At 37.5% G+C, this 23,190-nt stretch overlaps 1 long non-coding RNA gene across 1 annotated transcript; it reads right to left on the bottom strand.

The window, feature by feature from the left end:
- Positions 1-10,436: 10,436 nt before the first annotated feature.
- LOC143419689 (uncharacterized) lies at positions 10,437-21,468 on the bottom strand. Its single transcript, XR_013099700.1, has 3 exons — positions 21,364-21,468; positions 20,086-20,180; positions 10,437-11,359 (listed from the first exon to the last, which is right to left on the bottom strand). It is a non-coding gene; the product is annotated as an uncharacterized LOC143419689 (long non-coding RNA).
- Between the last annotated feature and the right edge of the window lie 1,722 nt (positions 21,469-23,190).

Below are 23,190 nucleotides of genomic sequence, written 5' to 3'. Positions count from 1 at the left end.
AGGGTGATTCTACAAACTTCCAGATTACAAATCAAACATTTGTAGGAGATCTGCTTGGCACTGTGCATGCCTGAGATATGCTCAGATCAGTGCAGCTAATTGTAGTTGATCAATTAGATGATCCTCGGCACATTTTGAGGTTGACTATCTTGTTAAAACGTTTACCTCCTCACTACGTATGACACTGGATACTGTAGCTACTGTGAAAAGTAGAGCCTCAATCAGAAGTACTTGACTCTGTGGTATAATTCTCAAACACGTAGCCTAAAGCAGATGACTCGTAAGCTGGAGAGGAAATAGCGTGTCACAAATTTAGAGGATCATCATTTAGCCTGGAGAAATAGTTTGCTGCTTTATAAGAAAGCCCTCTCAAAGCCAGAACATCTTACTATTCATCACTGATTGAAGAAAATAAGAACAACCCCAGGTTTCTCTTCAGCTCTGTAGCCAGGCTGACAAAAAGTCAGAACTCTTTTGAGCCAACCATCCCTTTAACGTTAACTAGTAATGGCTACATGAACTTCTTCACAAATAAAAAGAGAAAAGAGAAAAAAAAATTCATAATCATCTCACAGATGTAATATTATACACTGTAAACCCCAACAGTCTACCTGACTTATAAAGTTTGTGGATATAACAATTGAAATTCCTCACAAAGTTAAAACAACTTAAAACTTTTCTGTTCGGTTAACGATTCAAACAGTTATAATTGTACATGGCTTAGAAGTTAAGAGTAAATACTGCTTTCTTAATTATGATTTTTGAGTAAATGTTTTTTTTCCGAGCTCCGCATGTGTACGTCATGACGTTTTCTCTCTAACCTGAACGACGTTGACAGAAAATTCTGTTCAATATGGCTGCCCTTCTCGAGCGACTGGAGAACACATTTGGAGAAACTTGTAAGTAAAACGGAATCTTCGATATGTTTATTTTTTCCGTAAAAAAGCAAGTATATTAATATGTTGCAGCCAATAACTTGTTTTCGAATGCGCTGTTGTGTTAAAAAGCACAGACCCAGGTGGTGACTAGTTGTTCGCTGTTGTTCGCGCTCTTTTTCAAACATAGATTATGTCGTCAGTTTTACAGTTTTAACCGATTAAAACAGTTTTACGAATCACACATAAAGAAAGGGTCTTAGTGATATTTTAACGACCCCTTGCCAACGCAAGAAAGTTGGCGTTTTTACAACAGCAGCCTCATTGTTCGGCAGGTTATTTTCCCCTTCTCGTTAGCATCATTCAAAAGTGACTTAGCTAGCAGTGGCAACTTCTATCTAAAACAATTGAAATATAGCAAGGTGTTGTATATTTAGTGTGCTAATAAGGTTTTCAATATTTTTATTTTTTCTTCCAAGGCTGAAGACCGAAGAAAAAAAATTCAGACTGCAATTAATTTCAGGTGGAGACAGTAAACACTACTGATGTGCAGATCGATCCTGAAATATCGATTCCTCCGATACCAGTCATTTATGTTCTAGAATCGATTCTCACATTAAAATATCGATATTTTAGTAATTTAGGGTAAATTTCTAGTTTATCATCAACAGGAACACAGTGGAAAGAAACTATAACATTCGGATTATCTACATTTGAAGGAACTACTTCCTCTTTCGCATTTCATAGTCATGTGCGAAATACGGCTGTATAAATGTCTCGCAGCCCCTTGGCGTGCGCACTTGCGCACTCAAAACAATGGCCGAACGCAAGCGAAGTCATGTGTGGACATATTTTACCTCCACAAACAGCCAAGACGCGGTTTGTGATGTATGTGGCAAGACAGTGAGGTGTTGTGGCAACACCACTAACCTCGTAAAACACCTCAGAATTAATCATAACACAGAATATGATGAGGTCATGTCGAGGCGAACCGAAAAGGAGGAGAGGAGAGGGACAGGTGCTGCTAGGGCGAGACAGACGTCTCTCGCGGAGTCCTTTAGTGCTGCAGGCAGGCACTATCCAGGTACAGAGGAGGAAAATGCTGGGTACATAGGCTAGGTCGCATTAAAATACAGAGTACTTGCAGTAAAACAGGCATTGTAGTCTTTAAAACATAAAAATTCAGTTGAAGATTATTTCATAGATAAGAGAAACGTTTTATAGATACTATTATTATCTATTAGCTTTATTATTATTTTCACTCAGTTTAATTTTTTTGGCTGAGTTATTTGAATATTTTAAAATGCAGGTATTGACAAACTTATTTATTCCTTTAATTATGTATTATACTGACAATTTCATTCACACAGCATTCTATGTAAAACAGCAAGTATATGTAAACTATCAATTCCTTTCCCCTTAGGCTATTTTAACAGACTGCATACATGACTCTAAAAAGATTAAACATTCAGTGCAGTATACCCCATCTTTTGTTTTGCCCTTTGTATTTTATTTTCTTTGTAGATGATTCCCCAAGAGCAGCAACACTCACAAGATGCCTTGTAGAGATGATTCTGAAGGACCTCCAGCCTCTGTCCATAGTGGAGGACCAGGGTTTCCAGGGATTTGTGAGCGCTCTTGACTCAAAATATAAACTCCCAGGAAGAAAATCACTGACTGAGACTCATCTTGTAAATTTGTTTGATGAATGTAAAAGCAAAGTAAGAGCATCTTTGCAAAATGCTTCCAGTGTTGTTCTCACCACTGATATGTGGACCTCAGTGTCCACAGAGGCATATTTGACTGTAACATGCCATCTCATTGAAAACTGGCAAATGAGAGAATTTGTCCTGGAAACCCACTCTTTCCATGGGCAGCATACAGCAGATAATATCAGCTCAGCACTTAAGCAAATCACAGAAGAATGGGGCATAACTGAGAAGGTGGTTGCAGTTGTCACAGACAATGGTGCAAATATGGTTGCTGCAGTGCACAAAGCTGGATGGAGGCATTTTCCATGTTTTGCACACACACTGAATTTAGTTGTAAAGGACAGTGTAAAAGCTGTCCCAGAAGTGGTGCAGGTGCTGGAAAAATGCCGTGCGATTGTGTCCTTTTTTCACCACAGCACAAAGGCTACTGAGAAGCTTAAGGATATTCAGCAACAGTTGAAAGTGGCAGAGCACAAGCTAATTCAGTCAGTAGATACCCGCTGGAACTCTGTCTTTTACATGTTGGAGCGGCTCTGTGAGCAAAATGAAGCCGTGACCACAGCCCTCTGCCTTTTAGGGAAGAATCAACTATGCTTAAATGCGGGAGAATTATCCCTGATCAAGGAAACAGTTGTTGCACTACGGCCGTTTGAAGAAGTAACACAGGAAGTTTCATCTGAAAAACATGTTTCAGTCTCCAAAGTTATTCCACTTGTGTCACTCATTCACAGGGCTGTAGCAGCCTGTGAACATCAGGGCAGCTCCCTTGCCACACAGCTGGCACAGCAATGCCAGCGCAGATTCAGGGGTATTGAGAGCATTCACTGTCTAGCTGCAAGTACATTTCTGGATGTTAGGTTTAAACACCTTGGTTTTTGTGACAAAGACAATGTTGAAGTATTAAAGAAATGTCTCCACAATGAAATGCAAGAAGTCTATCAGACAGGACAGTCTGCTCCCACTCTAACTGTAAGCTCAACGCCTACTGTTAGCTCTGCCTCAGGGCCTTACTTCAGGGTCTACCCCGAGTCCTCCACCCGCAGGTCCAGCTGCAACAAAAGGAGGGATATGGACAGATTTTGACATGCAGATTGTGTCAAGCCAACATCACCGGTCAGCTTCCAGTGATGTACTCATTGAAATACGCCGGTACTCAGAGGAAAAACTGATTCCCCGAGATAAGGATCCATTGGTTTGGTGGCAAGAGCATGAACAAACCTTCCCATCCCTAAGCAGACTTGCAGTGAGATACCTAGGAATCGTTGCTTCTTCTGTACCTGCAGAGAGAATCTTTTCAAAAGCAGGAGAGGTTGTGAGCAATAAACGGAGCAGACTTAGAGGGAAAACTGCTGCTGCGGAGTCGGGGCGGTCTGCCTCCCCCCACCACAGGGAAAAGGGTAACACCACCTGGGTCTGGGTGCAGTTCCCCCCTCCAGGGGCAAGGGTACCTAGACCCGGTTTGTAGAGTACGCTTGGGGAGTGTGATCGTGTGTACAGCGTCTCTTTATGTCTGTCTCCACATTGGTTGAGTGTGGAGTAAGTGTATATGAGAGCATGAGGGTGGGAATGGATGTTTGTATCTCTGTGTGCTTGTATTTCTGTGTCTATATGTCAGGTTGGGTGTCAGGCACCACCTCTCTGGGGACATCTTAGGCCCTCCAAGGTTTGGAGGCCTATCTCCCCCCACCACCACTTCCCCTGCCAGTGGCAGACTCCCTCAGACATCGGTGCGTTGGTGGTTCTTTGTGTCCGGGGATGGGCGTCCAGGTACACACCGGCTCACTCCTTGGCGGCCGCTTATCGGGGCCTGGAGCCTGGGGCTCGCTCGGGCCACTTCGGAGGTCACTCCAAACCTCGGTCACTCAGGCACGGCTGGCTGCCGGCGGAGCTCACGGGCGCGTCACTGCAACTCCCCCTGGCTTTTGCTCCGCGGCTGCTGAGTGAGCCCTCATCTGGGACTCTCCTCAGCTCTTTCTGGGACAGTGGCGCGGCTGCCCCTCTGTTGGTCTTCCTTGGTCTCTTGTGTTCTGGGGGCCTCTGGATGTCTGGAGTTTTGATCTCCTCCATACCTGCTTCATGCCCTGGAGGACGGGGCAGTGGCCCCCCCACACCCTCTAGCAGATCATTGCATGAAGGAACCTTTTAAAAAACAAACAAAAAAAAACAAAACAAGCGCGTCCATGCTCACAGGTGTACACACGGGTGATCACACCCACAAACTACACCCTTTTTGGCTCCTACCTCAAAGCACACTGTGTTCTGTTGATCTTATGTGCTGCACAATAATGTTTAATATTTAGTATTTACTGTCATATTCCCATATATCATTGTGATGTTGTTTATTCTATTACTCTTGTTCTCTTCTGCTTGTTTTCTTTTTCTTTCTCAGCAGGTGATCCAGGTGATTGATATATGCATTTTTTTTCTGCTCATTCTGTTGGTTTTTGTTTTTTGCCCTTGTCCCCCATCCCTTTTCTCAGCTGTTTTTCTTTCCCTCTTTCTTTCTCCCCTTCTTTCCTCCAGTCAAGTCTGTCCCGTATTCAGTAAGTGAAAATAAAATAAACCATAAAAGGTGAATCAAATGGACCATTACGGCAAGGCTGGGATGGTCAATTTGGTAAAGTAAATCCGTTGGGCATCTTTCTTTGCCTTTAGACAATAATTCTGATGGCAAAAGAGCCAAACGGGACAGGCCAAAAAAAAAAAAAGAAAAAAAAAAAGAAAAAAAAAAAAAAAAAAAGAGGGAAAACTGTAAACATGCTGTTGTTCCTAAACAAAAACCTGTGAATAAGGGAAAGTGTTACTGTCAAATGTTTTTGTTGACATGTCCAGACAAGATAAACGTTAAATGACATGTTAAATTATGTTGAATGTCTTTATTGACATGTCCAGACAAGATAAACGTTAAATGACATGTTAAATTATGTTGAATGTCTTTATTGACATGTCCAGACAAGATAAACGTTAAATGACATGTTAAATTATGTTGAATATTTTTGTTGACATGTCCAGACAAGTTATCGTTAAATGACATGTTAAATTATGTTGAATATTTTTGTTGACATGTCCAGACAAGATAAACGTTAAATGACATGTTAAATTACGTGTTCAAATAGCACACAACTTCAGGTTTTTTTATTTGTATATAATAATTCTGCATTATTAAACAGTAAAAAAAAGTAGTCTGATGTTCTGTAATCAATTTGAAGCTAAAATTTGAAATACAATGTACAACAACTTAATGTTAAAAAGTATCGGTATCGGATCGGTATCGCCGATACCACCCTGAATTTTACTTGGTATCGGATCGGAAAGGAAATGACTGGTATCGCACATCACTAGTAAACACAGGTGAGTTGAAAGATCTATTGAAGAGACCTTTCTTCATGGCCATTAAAACATTTTTAGGTTAAAAGACCTGTGTCATGAATCGCTGTGCGGCAGGCAGGAGTTGGACCCAAAATGCAGGACTCAGACTCAGGGGATGAACTCAAAATCACAGCTTTAATTGCTGGTCACAGAAAACGAGCATACAAAACTAAACTGGGAAAATATAAACTCACACCTTGCAGAGAGGCACACGAGGGAACACACAGCTTGAGGGACGACACAGCACTGACTCAGAGAAACACAGGGTTTAAATACAAAGTGAAGTAACGAGGGGAATGAGACACAGAAGGAGAGCACAGCTGGGAGAAATCAGAACTGACGAGACAAGGGAGCAAAGTAGGATACACTCACATGAGACACAGACCTTCAAAGTAAAACAGGAATTAGCACAGATGCAAACTAGACTAGGGGAGACAGAGCAACTAAGAAACACAGAGGGCAGCTACCAAATACTCAGAACTAAACAGAATACAAGAACACCAAACTAAGACACTACACTAAAGAACAAGCTGGGACAACAAAGAGAACTAAGAACATAATACAAAAAACTCAGAGGCACAAGAAACTCAAAACACTGGGTCACTGACCCAGGACCGTGACAACCTGTTTTTTTTTTTTAAATCATGCCCTGGCTTTGTCACACTGAATCATGTTGAAAAGATCTATTTTCATGGCTCCCCCCATTACCATTTCCTTGTATTTCTTTCTACCAGTCTATTTTATTTTGTGACATTAACATCTTAAATGTACCCCTAATTATTAATAGGTGTGTTAGTATTTATAATGCTTTTTTTTTTTTATCATGTGCAGCTCTACCAAGGGTCAGTGGCACAGTTCACCTTTTGTGGTAAGTTATAACATTTCATATGTGGTCACATAAGTAAGTTGTTTCATCAGTTGTTCAGTTCTTATAAAATGTTGTATAATTGTACCAAATCACTGAGGATACATCCAATGTGTAAATCACAATCAACAATTTTACTGTGATATTCGCTCTTGTTTAGAGAATCTCCATTATCTTTGTTACTGAGTTTCCATTTTTGTAGGGCCAAATTTGTATTAAAAATTAATATTTTCATATGATGTGAAATGACTCAATCATTTCTAATTTTTAGAAGAAACCATTCGTTAAGTCCCTTAAGGTGAAGATTTCATATATTGATAATGATAAAATTAACACAAATTAAAAGTTTCACTGATAAACACACAATTTTTCCTTGCTTTGAACCCCATGTTCTATATAGATTACAGCTCTGATCTGGAGAACACTATTTTAAAATACTGTGGTGAAAGCCGACTAGGTGATGCGTGATATTCCCAGATTTGCAGATGCATTTGCTTTATTGTTTGGCTTGATCTATGCTCTGCATTTAGACTACCCCAGGAAGCTGGTTCACACATTTGCCTCTGTCCAAAATATCTTCATGGGGCTTGATGACGGCAAACCCCTGAAACCCCTGGCTACATGCTCTTAAGGAATATAAGGCAATGTTTGTTAGGACACGCACTCTGTTACTGAGCCCTTTGTTTAAAGCACTTTAAGCACTTTAAGTTTACTACAGGCTTTGGGTGGATTTAACTCCATCAGTTTACCTAATTTTCCTATACTTGACTGCCCTATCTGGTTATTTGGAAGCTGATCGTCTTTGTACCCATTTTAAAAAATTGTTTTTCATTTCTATTTAAAAAAAAGTGATTAGTATTTGACTTTTTGTTTTGCATTTTTGTGTATTTTGAGAAAGATGCAATTAGGACTGATGTCGTCCTTTGTGATTTTATAAAAAGATAAATGTTCTACACAGAATTTATAATGCTCACTTTATGGTGCCAATGTCCATGTTAGTTGTTTTATAAAAACATTTGTGATGTTTTTAAATTTTCATGAAAAAATGTTAAATAAACAAAATGTATTGAGTACCCCCATACTTAGAAGATATGAGTTTGTGTACTTAAATCTTTTGAGGTAATCAGTTTCCACAAAAGTTTTAAGTTCAGTCAACTTGTTCGGGTTTACAGTGTATACAGCTACTTTCAGTACCACTGATATTCATTTAGTCTTTTTCTCCAACTGATCTTTCTGAGTTAACTTCAGTAATTACTTCCTCCAAACCATCAACGTGTCTTTTAGACCCCATTCCTACAAAACTGCTCAAAGAAGTCCTGCCATTAATTAATTATTCGATCTTAAATATGATCAACCTTTCTCTAATAATCTGCTATGTACCACAGATCTTCAAGCTGGCTGTAGTTAAACCTTTACTTAAAAAGCCATCTCTAGACCCAGCAGTCTTAGCTAATTATAGGCCAATCTCCAACCTTTGCTTCATATCAAAAATCCTTGAAAGAGTAGTTGTCAAACAGCTAACAGATCATCTGCAGAGGAATGGCTTATTTCAGTCAGGTTTCAGAGCTCATCACAGCACAGAAACAGCTTTAGTGAAGGTTACAAATGATCTTCTTATGGCCTCTGACAGTGGACTCATCTCTGTGCTTGTCCTGCTAGACCTTAGTGCAGCATTCGTTACTGTTGTCCATAATATTCTATTAGAGCAATTAGAGCATGCTGTAGGTATTACAGGTACTGTGCTGCAGTGGTTTGTATCATATCTATCTAACAGACTCCAATTTGTTCTTGTAAATGCAGAGTCTTCTTCACACCCTGAGATTAATTATGGAGTTCTACAGGGTTCAGTGCTAGGACCAATTCTGTTTACATTATACATGCTTCCCTTAGGCAGTATCATCAGAAGGTATAGTAAACATTTTCACTACTATGCAGATGACCCACAACTTTATCTATCCATCTATCAACTGAGGAATGTCTTAAAGACATAAAGATTTGGATAGCCTGCAATTTTCTGCTTCAGATGAAACTGAGGTTATTGTACTTGGCCCAGAAAATCTTAGATATGGTGTGTGCGTGTGTGTGTGCGTGTGTTTGATTGGGGGGGGGGGGGGGGGGGGGTGTCAGCTGAGTCCTTTTTTCCTAAAAGGTCACACTGTGTTATAAACTAATTCAATAACAGTAAATGATGAGCAATCTTTCAGAGTTTCAAAGATGTCTCAGTAGCAAGAACCAAGACAAAATCTGACTATTTTTTGGTTCTCACTCTCGCTTGTTTATGCAGATGCACTCCAGCCATGGTTAGAAGTATGAGCAGTACCATACTGCATATTTTGGTCTCCCACAAAGACTGCAATGCTCTGCTACATCCCGACAGCCAGAAGTTTGATCCCCTGACCTGCACACCATGCCACCAGCTATGCACAGCTATGGATGAAATCCTGCAACAAATTGTGGTCATGACACACCTGTATGGGAAACACTCAGTGGCTTATGTGAAGACAGAGGAACTGCAGGCTTATGCAGAGATGTTCATTTTGGACGGTATTTACAGGTTAAAAAATTAATCAATTCAAATCTGCAGGATGCTGCTACAAGCCTGTCTCATCAGCAAATGTAAGGGCAGTATGACTTTTGCACAGACAGAAAGAGATGCGCTGGCAGCGCCATGTGGGAAACTTACATGCAAAAACCACAGTCCCTCTTCTTTAAAATGCAAAAAAACCATCATTAATATTTCATAATTATATTTCATTTGAAGTGGAAAAAAAATATTACTTCATAATACTTTTACAGCCATTTGTGGGAAGGTGGCATTATTTTTGTTAGGATGAATGTTTTAGTAAAATAATCTGACACTGTATGAAAATAATAAATCAGTTTTCTTGCCAATTATTGACCCATTTTAGCACCTAATAAAAATATTCTTTGAAATGTATTTTATGCAAATTATTTTTGTTTTTTGTTGGGTTTTCTTTCTTTCTATATGTAAACATACTGGCCTTAAATGGGGCTAAAAATCCAAAAAATATAATTTATATAATATTTTAGTTCAGGCTGAATTAGTTTTAAAATACTGCATCATTTAAAGTACAAAAAATATTACTCGATAATTATTTTACAGCAGCTACCATTTTGTGTCCTTGGGATCACTAGTGATATTTTTTTTTAAAAATCTGACAAAAAAAATGCATGCAAGTCAAGTCACTGCCAATCATTAACTTATCTGTGGGCCTAATAAAAATACAAATATAATCAAACACTCCTTGCATTGTATTTTAATTTCTCTAAAATGTATTTTAGAGAAATTATTTTTGTTTTTGTTTTTCTATAAAAATCAGTGGCATTATGTAAATATGCCATCTCTTAAAGGGTTAAAGTAATATATATATATATATATATATATATATATATATATATATATATATATATATATATATATAATTGCTTTTTATAGTTCAGGCTGAAGTAGTTTGAGTCATTTAAAGTGAGATAAATAACTATATTATATTTTTACAACAGCTTTGGGGCATTTTGTGGCCTAAAAAGTAGTTATTGTCAGAGTCAAAAGGATCATCTAAGGGTTCATTTGGAATATTCCCTGTATTCCCTGTCCTATTTTAATCTTCTGGTGATTCAACAAATACTGTGCCACCATAAGAAATATGTTGTATATCCCAGTGCTGCATCAGGGCTTTAAAAGATTTTGACTTCAAACACAGACTCTCAAATAAAAGGATACATATAAACTTCCATCCATCCATCCATTCACTTCCACTTATTCTTTCCAGGATCGCGGGAGCCCATCCCAGCTTTCATAGGGCGAAAGGCGGGGTACACCCTAAAAATAGAGTGAACAAGATTTACATTGGATTTCTTCATTAGCTAGACTGAAATATGACTAAAAATGAATGATGATTTTTCTGCTACATATACATAAGTAAATCAGTGTTTTCCAAATACAGTAGCCTTGATAATGTAATAGGGAAAAAACATCACAAGGTTGTGTGCCAAAAATCAGAACTAACTAAACACGACTTTAAACAAGAAGTAATAACTGAAAAGGAAGATACATTGTGCCTTACCAGCACCAAGTTTTTCTATCAACATACAAGATGTTGTGTTATCATGGCTTTATGATTAGAGGCTTTTTTTAAACAATACCAAGACTTCTTGCTAACATTTTATTTATTTTGCTCTATTAAAATTGATGACAAAAAAGTTCAAATAAACTGCCTCTTGATTATTTTACAGAAATTTAAATCAGGGACCTTTCATATATTTAAAAAGCATTCGCTTTGAATGAAGTCAGACACACTCCTGACAGTAAATCTTCCTGGCTCAAAGAAGCAACTGTGTTGCAGAGATCCAAGTCTTTCAGATGATAGAACAGTTCCACAGATCCATGCCTGCAGGCTGGGATAATTCCAGTGCCGATTGAAATCTTTGACTCAAATCCTGGCCCTGTTTGAAGATGCATGCCCTCTCACTGTGCTCGCATTTTCTCTGGGTTGCAGGTGTCTGGTCATGATACCACCCTAGGAAGGAGAAACCGATAAAGTTAACTATTAGCCACAATTTGATTGAACTGTCAACCTCAACTTGCTCTTGCTGTCTCTCACTTGCTCCCCCTCTCTTTTTTGACAAAGAAGAACAGACTCTTGCTGTAATGGCCTTGGGGATTTAATAAAAAAAAGACATTTCCTGCATCTGATATATATATATATATATATATATATATATATATATATATATATATATATATATATATATATATATATATATAAAACGTGTGTGTGTGTGTGTGTGTGTGTGTGTAGAGATTTAGGAGGATTGCTGTTCATCAGCAACAATAATGTCTGTCTTTTGTCCATAACCCCTCAAGAATTTTTAATGGTTGAAAAAAGGTGCTATTATAGATAGCGTTTTAAGTGAAGAAATAGTGAACTGTGCTGAAGAAGAACAGAAACGCATACTGACTGATGTACGGTGTTTGCAAAAGTAAAGCCTACCCTTAACAATTTACACTTTACATATTGCAGTGCTGAATGGAGCTTAGGCCATCAGAAGATCAAAGCCAGTTTTCTCACAGTAGAGCTTGAATGTCCTTTTAACTCCATCCAACAGACCACATGACAAATAATGTTCCTTTCAAGGAAAAAAAAAACATTGGAAGGACTTTAAACCTCTGGAAAGTTCTTTCAGGCATTTGGTTCCTTCTGATGCTCAACAGCTTTTCGGTGCTTCCCGAGTCTGTTTATAAATGTATCTGTGCACATGAACAGGTAGTTTTGACACGGCTACGTAAGGCAGAGTACTCGGGGTTACATACATAGCTAAACACTCCAGTACTACTGCAGATCTAATGGAAGACAGCTCTATTCATCTTTATTCCCAGTTCTGATCTGGTGCACTTTTTTCCATCCTTTTATCCATAAATATCACAGTAAATATGTAATCCTGCTGTGAGGCAATTGATTTTTACAATCTGTGCAGCTTCTTGTAGAATCATCCAAAGTACAAAGCAAAACTGGAAAGCCATTAGTGATTTATTTCATGCAATACACACATGCATAGAAAGCCACACTATTGCAGTATTAAAGGCAGCTGTCTGATGTACAGATTGAAACTCAGTAACTAAAATGTCTTTCAAATTGCTTTATTTATACAGTTTTGAAAATCCAATTGGGCGTTGACAGAAAACCTCAAATTTAAAATTCAGTCTACCAAAAATGCTAGCAAATGCACCTCAGTAAGGAGGACACCTTAAAAACAAGTTTTCAAAATAAAGCACAGCCTTGGGTACCATAGAATTTCAATCCAATTGAATGCTACAGATTTAAACTAATATTACCCTGAGATTGTTATACATATATGTTATACACAAGGTGCAAATGTTGATATCTAGGTGAGCTTCTCACAGCTAATCTGTAGGATGTGCAGGAGAAGAACACAGAGCATCATATACCATCAGAGTCATACCCATACTGCAATATTAAAGTCACTGTTACTGAGGCACATGCATAAATGTGCATATCACACCAGGGGCTACAGATCTTTATGAAACCCAATATTTCATATTGAAAGACTGCAGCATTTTGACACAATTTTCAACATGTATTTAACGTGTAGTTCTGATACTACAGACACATTAAAAAAAACCTATACATACAGCTTTTTATATGTATACATATACATATATAGATAGCTGCTTGTGTACTGCACTGCTGAGAAAGAGCACACAGAGACAACTGCATATAAATATGTGATATGTAAATGTGATGAATATAATAAGGTTAGACTGAAAATTAACTGTAACTGTACCTTTCAGTTGCAAAACTGACGCTGTGTCTATTTTTAATGTCACAAGAGAATTTTGCACAGACAGGCCTTTAAAAACTATGTGTTTAGGACTTGTTTTTGTAAATACACTTTTTACATGTATGTTCTTGATAACATTCTTGTTTTTATTTGTTTTTCTTAGTTAATTTTTATAGCTGTCACACAGGTTTTTTTGTTTGTTTGTTTTTTTGGGGGGGGGGGGTTGTTTGTGTTTTTGTTTTTTTTGTTTGTTTTTTGTTTAATTTTATTTCAATCAAAGGTCTTTTCCTTCAATGTTACAGCACATGTTATACCATACATGTTTATTCACATATTGTATAGTTATTACCACTGGGGCAAATGAACTCCTGTTGAGCATACCCAAGCTGTTGTCTCTCACTAGACATACCATAATGGGCTTTCTGAATGTGTTGTCCTCTTGAGATCATCTAATTTTTGATGTATTCTAAAAGAGTAATGCTATGCCATCTGTTATGAGCCTTATGTAGTCCTTCTGACTTCTCCAGAGGATTCATGGTGTGTTTATGATATATAATACAGAAGAGCTAGAGCACTGAAGTCATTTATGTTATTTTTCTTGTTTGCTTTCAGTGATCTGAAATAATTGTCTATTTTTATTTAATAGTTAAGCTTTATACAATCACAGATGAAGGGACACAGGCTTTTAATTATAGTTGGCAGATAATACTTGGACTTTTTCAGAAGGTTTTCTTTCCTGCACAAAAATGTAAATTTTTAGATGTACAGTAGTACAACTTTTGACCCAAAAATAGTCTTGGGGAAAAAGTTCCTGAACGTATGATAGAAAGGTGTCAGAATATATAGTGCATCAAAGCTTGAGAGCCCATGCTGACCCTTGTCAATCACCAAAAGCACCAAAAGAACAGTGGGCAGATCACTGTCCAAATGGGACCACACAGTAATGGAAAAAGAGTGCCTTGATTTAATAAGATAGGTTTTCTTTAAGTCATGTGGATGTGGATGTATCCACACCCTGAAGATATGGCAGCAGTATGCACTAAGTAAGCTTGTAGGAAGAAAGCTGTGTGATGCTCTGGAATATGTTCTTCTGTGGAACCTAGGGTTTTTCCATTCATGCGGATGTCATCTCCATAAGTACCACCGACCTAAACTATGCAAAAGGCCATATACACCCTTTCATGTCAACAGTATTCCTTAATGGCAGTGGCTTCTTTCGGCAGAATAATATGTGCAAGCTGTACAGAAGGGTTAAAATCATTTTGCACACCCCTAGGTTCATGACTATTATTAATGATGGCTTTGATGTTTAGTTTAATTCAGGAAGGATTCCACGAAATAACTTTTCTTTATGGATTAAAATGCCAATATAACTGTAACAGAATTTTTGCTTGGGCTAAAAAAATATTAAGAATTATTTTTAAAAGTTGGTCATACAAGATACAAGGTATGACCAACTAGCAGTCTGAAATAATTTAAGATTCCAAATTAAACAGATTTTATTTTAGAAGCTTCAACTTGAAAATGTTTGACTGATAATAACTAGACTTAAGTATCAAGAATACTTCACTGTAGCCATAAAACAATAGTTGCCAATTTAATGGGTGATTTCATATGTCTACTCACAGTTATGTTTACTAAATTTGAACTGAAGTGTTGTGTATCCTTTTTAACACCACTGGTTAAGTTCAGTTATTAGTGAGATGTGGATCTGAGTGATAATCCTTATTTGTTAGTGGCATGCACTAGCAATCTGGTCAGGTTGTGCCCCTACAGTTAATGTTTAAATAAGGGGTTAAGAAAACATGTGAAAAGCCAGGTGTGTACAATGGTATTAATATAGCATGTTTGCAATGTGCCAAATCATTTCAAAATGTCACACACCTATTGGGTGACTGTCATCAGTGCTTTTCGCTGTTGGCGACCATTCTCTTTTGTTTCAATTTGTTCAGATGAAAATTGGACTGTTTGTTATTCAACTGTTATGAGCAGCAGGCGTTGTAGCTTCCTCACCCAACCTGCTAAATTCAAGTTGGGTATGGTTCCAAATCCATGTATTTAAGACTGATTTCTGATGGAAAAGGTTTTATGCCAACTCAAGTAACACGGTCTTCACCATGCTATTCTCTTGTCAGCTTCACACTGGCTATGTGTGAGTCTGTATGTATTTGTTGGTTGAGGTTGGAGAAACTATTGTGTTGACATAAATGAGGGCAGGGTGGGGTTCTACTGGTAAAGAAGCCTGTATGGTGGTCTGACTGAACTTTGACATGGCCATACACACTACGTAATTGAATGCTAGAAACGTTTTACTATAGTACCGAATAGTTTACCACTGCACTCAACCGTTTCTATATAAAACAGAATATACATTGTGTGCAGAGTTTTGAATTAAAAATGTATATAAAAGCATTAACAGGATAGAAAGATTATTGAAGGACATACTGCTTGCTTCAATCAACTCATACAGCAGTATGTTCACAGACTATCTAGACCCATTTTATTGTAAGAGATAACAGCTTGGTAATATGTATATTTGTAGAAGTTTGATACATTTGCAAAACTTCATAAATGAGCACGACCCTCCAAAACCCTGCATATGTTTAGTTTAACATGTTAAAATGATTTTGAGGTTGAAAGTTCCCATGGGTGTATTGTTGGAAGAAGTTGGAAGAAATCTGAGCCTGAGGGTGGAAATTATTCTCCCTTTTCACTAAAGGAATTTTATCAGACTTGACCAGCAATCTGTGCTATAATTGGCTGCAAGATACAAACAAACTCAAACAGTCTTCATGGGCCTTACTTGGTAAGTGTATCCAGAGGCTGTATTAAAATCCACATACCAGTCAGTATTGTGTCAGTTGGATACGGTGAAGCCAATATGAAATGTTATATATCCAGTACTTCCAACAACCATTTTGAGATTCATCTGATTGGACATGCTGCACATGCATGCCCTGATAAAGAACAGCCCTTCAGCTCACAGAAAATACTCCAGAGAACGTAAAATATGTTATGTTCATATGGTGTTTTAAATTAAGTAAACTTTATTAACATTTTTATTGAAATAATGGCCATATGTAACTGAGATACAACTTGCAGTTTGTGGCTAATCCTGGAAATGTATTTATAGATATATTACGTTTCAAATATACAGGATTGATTGATTGATTGATTGATTGATTGATTGATTGATTGATTGATTGATTGATTGATTGATTGATGTTCAAAATAAATAAACTTGCTCTTGTAATAATACAGCCAGGGAAAATAAGGAAAGCATCATGCAGATTTACATGACTAATAAATTTCAAGTTGTTTTCATTCATCATTTTCATGACACAAAGAGCTGCTGGCAGCTTTATTGTTTATGTTGCACTTTTTTCTGTACCTTGTCCTTCTGCCTTCAGCTTCTTTGGGATGTGAACTTGGTAGATAGCTTTTAGGTTTTGTAAGACTCGGGAAGAAAAAAGAGACAGAAGACAAAAACTGTTGCTTAATAGAACATTACTAACATAAAACTACAGGTTTAAATATTACAAATGAAATAAATTATAAGACAAATCAATTGATTAGCATCGTATATTATGCATTTCTAATTGTGCATTTTTTTATACTTTTGTTATTAATGCTTTTTTTTTCATTTTTAGTTGTTGGAACATAGCTATGTTTTCTTAGCTGATATGCTAAAGAACAAAAATAAGGATAAGGTTTTAAATGTTCCTGTTAAGTTGACTAAGATTAAAATTTATTCGTCAGGTTAAGATGACAATAATGATTCATCCTTAATCACAAAGAAGTTGATGGTTGTCCTGAGAAGCATATCAGATACTAAAGAAGAAGATAGCAGATATTATTTCAAATATTTAGGATTTACAAATGCATTAACCTTCTATGTATTTTGGTTATTATACTTGTATTATTACTTGTATTATTAATAATAATATATTATTATTAATATTGTTTTTAATGTCACATGACATGTCACAGCAATAAAATGAAGAGTAAAAAAGGTTTTGACCTTTGACCTGGTGCTCAAGTAATTGTTTTTCCTAAGAAGCAAAGCTGCCTGGGACACAGCAACAGGAAATGCGCTACTAATCCGACTTCTTCTACTTCTGAATTCTATTTATCTTCGGAACACCAGGTCAGATGTTCCAACACAACTGATTCAAATGTTCATCCTGTTATCAGACAGCCACAGCATTTTATACCCAACTGATCATTTGAATCAGCTATATTGGAGCATGTTGGACCGTAGTCATCAGGGTAACCTCTTTGTTAAACCACTGAGAGCACGGATTGGTTACATAAGTAGTCAGACCATCTTATTCTAATTTACAAGAAGAACATAAGAACTTATTTGGTGGAGGAAAAAAATATAATCAGACTGTAGGATCATTCCCTCTGTCAGTGAGGACAGTTAACTTGATGAAAGTTAACTGTCCTTAACTGAGGAAGAGTACACCCCAGAATCAAAAAAGTAGAATTAAATGTTATAAGATTCAGGGGTACATGTCTATACAGGTTGGCTGTAGCTCAGGAGGTAGAGCAGATCATCTACTTCATAGGTGTCAAACTCTGGCCCGCGGGCCAAATGTAATTAGGCTGCGGGCCAAATCTGGCCCACGGGCCAGAGTTTGATACCTATGAAGTAGATAATCGAAGCCATACCAAATTACTATTAGAGCTGGCCTACTGGTATTATACAGCTAATATGTTTTAGTATTGAGCTTTGCTTGTTCCATATTCAGTTTTTGAGCAAAGCTTGTTTGAGTCCATAAGAAAAGATTCATTCTTAAATCTGGAGGAAGATTTTTTTTTTTTCAATAAATATTAATGTTAGCCCGCGACTTTGTTCCAGTTTTGAATTTTGACCCACTGTGTATTTGAGTTTGACACCCCTGATCTACTTGGTTGGTGGTTTGATCCCTGGCTCTCTCTAGTCTGCATGCAAAATCATCTCTGAGGCATGAAAGTGTGTGAATTAGTTAGTAAGTACTTAAAAAGCATAGAAGGAAGTGCTTGTGCGAGTGGGTGAATGTTGCATGTTCTATCAAGCAGAGAGAGTAGAGAAGCACTATATAAGAATCAGTCCATTTACCATATGAGGGGACAGAGAAATAGGGAGGAATAAATGCAAAGAAAATTTTATCTTTTTGTAAATTGCATTGGGTACATTAATCAGGTGATAAGCATGTTTAGAATAGATTAACAAAATATTTTCTCTCCGTTATCAACAGGACATGAGCTGTGAATATTATTTGCAGGGAAAAATGGCAGGAGGTGCGAAGGGAATCAGCAGGAAATGGTAATAATAGAGATGTTTTGAGAACTGGTGAAACTCTCATGGGCACTGTGTTTCATTATTGCAGTCATCAGTGTATCCTGATGTGATCTTGTCTTGTAGCTTTGACAAAGCTGAGGCTGAGACTTCTAACTGGGGAATTAAGTTGGGCCTCAGCCCAGTTGTGTGAGAAGAAAGCATAAAAACATAGACCAACAGTTGAATAACAACTATTGGAGAAGGTATAGCAGAGCATGCGTGATGTATGCTTCTGGGTGTTAAAACATAATGTATGTAAAACATACTGAGCTCAGAGACTGACCTAAAGATGTAATGTAGAGAGACAATATTTAGTGGATATGGATAAAGGATGTGGATCATGTGGTTATGTGGAATATCATTATCAGGTGATAACTCTAGGTAGTACATGAAGAGATACCTCAGGAATACCCACTAAAGCAATCAGTCACATAGAAGGCTTTGCTCCAGAATCCAGCTCCCATGAATTCTAAAGTCACTAATGATGGCACATACCATCTGGAAATTATGAAGGCTGAAAACAATGAAGATTACAAAGTACCCCTAATTTATGAGATATGATTGATCACAAATGACAAACTCAATACCTTTCTATTTTTAAATCTCTTTTATACCTTAAAACGTTTTTTTCTGTTGTAAGGGATAGATGGATTACAGATAGATCTTATATATATAATGGTTGTGATCTTAACCATGCCTCAACCTTCAAACAATGCACTGAAATGCATTCATTTTTTTATTTAATTAAACTAAACATGTTAAATCATTTTATTAAAAAGTGTAATTTCATTTTAATTAGCCAGAGTTATTTCAAAACTGTTGACTCCTACTTGTATATGTTGTGAATTTTTTTTTTTTGTTGTTGTTTAGGTTGGGTTTTTTTTGTTTGTTTTGTTTTCATATCGTTAAATTGTTTACTATAAGCTGTATTTGTATTCATTATAATACAAAAATAAAGGCTGACCCCAGTGAGGGTGTTAAGGAAAAGCAGCTAGCTTGAAATGCACAGTGCACTATGATGTCACAGAGGAGAGTGAGAGGAATCCTTTGACAAGGCTGATTCTTTTCATTGCCTGAAACCTTGCTTAGTTGATTCAAACAGGTTGGAAACTCAAGTTATAAATGGAGAAAGGCAGACAGGAGAAAGATAACTGAAGGCAAAAAAAATGAGGTGGTTATATGGCAAGCCAAGAGAAATGGTGGTAGGTATTGTAAGAAAATCAAACCAAGCTTACAATGTGTGGAGGTCTCAAAGTTGAAATATATATTTCTAAAGTGCTCACTTCAACATGTTCTACTGAGCCATAGAAAAAGAGGAAAAAAAGTCAAAGTAAAAAATTGGATTTGACCAAGGCTTCCACAAACACAAAATGTCACTTCTACTATTTTTAAAAAGAGAGGACATCAACACATTTTAATTATTTTTTATGAACATCTATTATGGATTGTTCCCTGATCTTTGATAATCATTTCCACACTTATTCTTGTACACTGAGTAACTTGTCAGGTCAGGATTTGTATAGCAATATTGATCAAACAAGAAGCTATTTTGCAAAGAATGCTTTGATGCAAGGATCCAATACAGACAGTGTTGCAGATTAGTGAACATTTATTTACAGGGTGCTTTCTGTCCAAACTTTGGCCAGAGTCACTTTTCAGCCTTCCACTCATGCCTGCACAATCCCCTCCTTCTCCCTTCAGGTCCCAGTATGCTACAGAAAGAGGGAGGCACAATGGAAGTAATTAGCAAGTACTTATTTGCCAGTTTTGTAAAACATTTTCTTAATCTAGACATATGTGAAATATTATTAAGCTACATATAACTTTAAAACCACTAGTTATATGTTGAAAAGTTTTGCAAACTTATTCACTGACCTGTAGGCATCATATCAGTTGAGTAAAAATACAAACAAGTAACTGCAAATTACAACACTGACTTTTTAAACTCAGTGGGCTTTTTTTGCTTTGCTTTTTTGGGGGTTTTTTTCACAAATATATTTCTAAATGTGGTGCTTTTATTCCACGCTAAACCTGCATCATCTTTCAATGTGTTGCGTTCCTGACAGCAGTGAAATTTCTGTGAATGTACATACATCACAGCCAAAAAAAAATATGGCTGTATTCATGTTCATATACAATACTAGTTCCAAAAAGTATCAATATTTTATTAACAACATGAGGGATAAATAGTATTTAAATTGAGAAAATTTGCTATTTCATCAAAAATATTAGAATTTAATTGCATTAACACATCTAAAAAGGAGTAGGACAGCATCAACTAAAGTCAGAAAAGTAACAGGTACTATAAAGAAACAGTTGGAAGAACACTAAGTAGCTAATTAATTGGCAATAGTCCATTAACATGATTGTGTATAAAATAGCATCTGAAAGAGGCAGTTTCTCACAAGTAAAGATGGGAAGAGGTTCAACAATTAGAAAAAAAAGACATTTTCAGCATCATCCTGAAAGGTACATTCAGGTTTTATAACAACATCGTATCTCATCTAGATGGCTTATTTTTCAAGGAAAGCCTTGAATATTGCAGCAAGACAATTCTGCTGCCCTCAGGTGAATGTATGGCTATTCACCCTATGCAGCGAGCTTAACACAAGAGGAGATGGTTCCAGGAACGACAGGACACATCGCTTTGTCTTTGTGTCTTTAACTGAAGACCGTTTTTTCCTCTTTTAATTTGTAAGACTGTGAACATGCAGTAAAATAATACGTAAGCATCAGTATCAACATATTTTGTAAACAAAACAGAAGTTAGCAACATAGCTTTCCTTATGCTTTACATTCATCGTTAACATCTTTCCTTATACGTTCAAATAACCTTTTAAGTAACATGAAAGTAACAAATCTTACAGAAAATGAAGCTAGACATTGCTTACTTACAGATTATGGCTCAACAAACTCCCCAACAATGTACACTGGGCTTAAAGTTTTGCAGCTTGTTCTCTGCTCCATGCATTTTCTCCCACTGCCTGCGTGAACTTTACCTGCTGCTTACAACACATCACCAAAGGGGGCAGTGTAGTGCACACCAAATAACCAAAGAAGAAGCCACAAACTGAAGGGGTAATACTGCTCACTATTGGGAAACCTGAGAAATGCGCCAGCCAAAGAAAACCAACAAAGCAACAACCGAGGGGCAGAATAACAATACTAAACTGGATACCAACAACAAAAGATGGTGTTTTTTGAGATGTGTTACTGCCATCTCTGCCATCATTTTCTAAAACATGGACACAGCCATGGAATTTTCTTTTTTAAATTTTTTAATTTATGTATTGTTGCTGTCATACCTAAGATAACGGATAATACTAAATTTAGAAGTTAGTAATAGTTAAACTGTCATGTTGTGCTGGGGTCGACACAATGAAGGACCCAAACGCAGGATTTGCAGACAGAATAATTAACTAAGGGAGGCAGCTGTATTGCTGTAGCAAAACAATCCAAAAATAAGAGTGCTAACCAAAATTCAGACAAGGAGAAACTAGAAACATGGCACTAAACTGGGAAAACTAGAACTAGGACTGTTCAAGGCACACAGAGGAAAACACAGAGCACGGTGAGGGTACGACGAGACAACAAGCAGGGGAAGACTGAGGACCAAAATTCACAGGCAGGATAACAAGAGGACGGGGAATGGGTGGAAACACAGCGAGGACTAATCAGATGTAACAAGACAGCCAAAACACTGAACACAGGACAGGACTATCAAAATAAAACAGGAAAACACACACGACAGACACAGAGCACAAGGACAGGAGTGACATGGGGAATAAGAAAATAAACATGAAGACAGAACTAAACCTACACTAAACATGAGGGGCACAGGGGGAAAAAAACCCAAGGACTAGAAATTAAGAAATACTAGCCTTCCTGTCTTGTTCGGGTCAAATCTGACCAATTTACAACTTAAAACACTCATAAATATTGTGTTTTACATCTGATTGCCTCAAGGCCTTATGACATTCTCCACACTGCACATTCTGCACTTGAACATATAAAAGTGATGATCATCCCTTTCATTGAATGTTGACTGTTTTATATCAACCTTGTTACTTCTGTGGTGTTCCCAGTCAAAAGTGACTGCCATAGGAAATAAATGTGAATCCTGGGTCACCGACCCAGGACTCTGACAAAAACTTTGGGAAAGATTAAGACAGTCATGATATAAGCATGTACACACACTCACCCACATAAAAATAAAATAAATTATCCATCCATCCATTCGCATATCCTTTTCAGAGTCGCGCTGGGCGCTGGAGCCTATCCCAGCTGTCATAGGGCGAGAGGTGTGCAAAGTAAAGTGTGTAAAGTGTGCATGTTAGTCCCCCTAGGGAAATAGTTCCTCTGCATTTAACCCATTCACCCAGTGAAGCAGTGGGCAGCCACCAATGCAGCGCCCGGGGAGCAGTGTGTAGGGACGGTACCTTGCTCAGGGGTACCTCAGGGTAGCCGTTCAGTGGAGTCGAACCACCGACCTTCCGATCATGGGGCCACCACTCTACCTACTGAGCTATCCCTGCCCTGTATATCCCGCCCTGAGCTATCCCAGGTGGGCAGTCTGTCGCAGGGTTAACACACAGAGACAGACTACCATTTGCGCTCACATTCACACTTATGGGCAATTTGGATTAATCAGTCAACCTATCCCCACAAACTGCATGTCTCTGGACAGTGGGAGGAAGCCGGAGTACCCGGAGGGGAGAACAT

This window comes from Maylandia zebra, linkage group LG7 (assembly GCF_041146795.1).
Source record: "Maylandia zebra isolate NMK-2024a linkage group LG7, Mzebra_GT3a, whole genome shotgun sequence".
Taxonomy (NCBI): Eukaryota; Metazoa; Chordata; class Actinopteri; order Cichliformes; family Cichlidae; genus Maylandia; species Maylandia zebra.
This window is presented reverse-complemented; position numbering and strand designations above follow the sequence as displayed.